Here is a 2,313-nt window from a genome sequence, read left to right as displayed (position 1 = left end):
TGACCATCGGTGGGTATGGGGTTTCCTTCTGAGGGTGAAGAAATGTTTGGCATTAAAGGTAATGATGGCACAACTTTGCGAACTTACGAAGAACCACTTTAAAAGGGTAAATTGTATTATATGTGATCTATGCCTCAATAAAAAATGTTAGAAAACAAAGTGTACTCAGATCTGGCAACCTGAGAACCTGATAGCAAAGCAGGATTCAGGCACTAAAGAAAAGTTGACTTCCAAAGCAGGGCCAACAAGAGCCACGAGCTATGCCTGCCTCCCGGTCCATAACCTCTGGAACCTTCTTCCTTGCAACCCCACACATGCAGCCCACACCCTTGCATGACCGCATGCCGGCCAAGGTGTTGAGGGATATAAAGACAACTAAGACATGGTCCCTGCACTCTGGACGGAGCACATCTCAGGGCAACGAATGGTGTTCACCCAAATGACCCCAAGCGAGTCATCATGAAAAGGGGACATTATTTTCAAAATGCTTACATTAAAAAGGCAGAGGAGTAGATCATATGGAATTTATATTTAAAAAAAATTCTTTCAAAATTGCCAGCCTTTTAAAGGAATCTTAAAACCTCTGGTGTCAAATTTCAGGTAGCTAGAAAGATAACGCATGTGAAATGGCTCATTTCTCCCTGAAGCTAGAGCATGAGATGCCACTGTATCTGTGGAAAGGCAACCAGCCCCTTACACCTCAACCCCAGAAAGCAGGTATGTCAGAGTGTTTCAAATCCTCAGTCTCCTGAGCATCAGGATGTCATGGCAGCAATAGCAACAGTTATACTAACTTTTGTGATTTTTCCACAAGATTCAATGTGCCTCTTACTCGGAGGGCCAAGGGCAGCACTAAGCTACAGGGGAGGGAAAGAGGTCAGCACATAATGGAGGGCTGTGGTTGGGGCTGGGATCCACTGAGGGGGGAGATCTGCTCAAAGCTGTCCCCTTCCAGCAGCTCTCTGTCATTTGTTTTCTCTTCTCAGTGGGGCGGGGGTAGGGGGGTGGGGGAGGGTACAGGGACATACATGTTAGCCTTACCTCCATCTGGGCAATTACTGCTGGTGTAGACATATCTACTGGTTTTCTGGGTGGAGGGCATGGGCAGTTGTGAAGTGAGCACCCATCTTAGAATGGTCTCTCTCAGACTGTAGGAACTGGGCACCATCACAAACCATTGCCTCCAGTGCCCAGCTATGTCCAGGAGTGCCCTCCGAGGGAGCCTCAGGGACAGAGGGAGAGGATAAGGGAAGCCCCCCTTCAGCTAAACATGAACCTGGCGACTTCAGACGAACTCCTTAGGTCTAAATTGCCATGTCCATTCTCAGGCTACTTCAAGGGACCCAAGCTTCCAACTTGTCACAGGTCTTGGAATACAGGGCCTACCCTTGAAAACAAGCACTTAGGAGTTTTTTTTAAAAAGATCTAAGTTCAAGCCCCCTACTGGAAAAGATACATTTAAAGGGAAGACACTCTGCTTTAATGTAGTGGCTTTCCACTGGGGCCACTCTTGTGGGGTCTTGAGTTCTGGCAGACTGTCTATGAGGGGCGTCAGAAGGAAGAGTGGTTTCTTCATGGAAAATCAAAGGCAATGATGGTGGTCCTTGGGGAGTGTTTCAGTGGTTGTGCTCTTAGAGACTGAGAGAGCCAGATCTGGGCTGTGCAGTTGGCTGTGTTTTTGGCAGAAATGAGAAGGGCAGGATGGAGTGACAGAAATGCCAAGAGCCTTTGTGTGGTGACTCACCCATGCTCCCTGTCCTCCCCCATCCATTCCCGTGAATCTGTATAGGTTTAGAGGGTATTAGTCAGCCTTCCTTGGGGGCCCGGGACCCTCTCTGAGGTGACTTCAAGTAATGGGGATTTATTGTAAGGATATTTCTGGAAATTGGGAGGTTGCCGGAGCCTCGGGGTTCCATAATCACTGAGGGCAGATTGGCTTCTAGGAGCTTAGAACAGGATTCTGGACCTCAAGCAGCTCCAAGTTATCTCATCCTCTCTACCACAAGGTAGAATTCCTCAATCCTGAAGCTTAGTTCTCTGCTCCTTTGTCTCTGCCTCTATGGATCCCGGATCCCGCTGCTCTGCACGACAGCAGGTGGTTTCTGCTTATTCATGGCTTCTGCTTGCTTGTGGCTTCTCTCTATGTCTTTTAAGCTTCGAGTCACACGACCAGCTGCCTTTTCTTCTCACATTCAAAATTCTCCAGAGAATTCAATTAGACCACCGTTGCCGTGGCCCATGTTAGTAGCCCTTTCGTGCTAGGCCACCTCCTGGGCCACTGGCCAATAAATGGGGTGTCCGTAAATCAGATGC

This window comes from Martes martes, assembly GCF_963455335.1.
Source record: "Martes martes genome assembly, chromosome: 8".
Lineage (NCBI taxonomy): Eukaryota > Metazoa > Chordata > Mammalia > Carnivora > Mustelidae > Martes > Martes martes.
The sequence above is the reverse complement of the archived record's forward strand: the minus strand, read 5'-3'. Positions refer to the sequence as shown.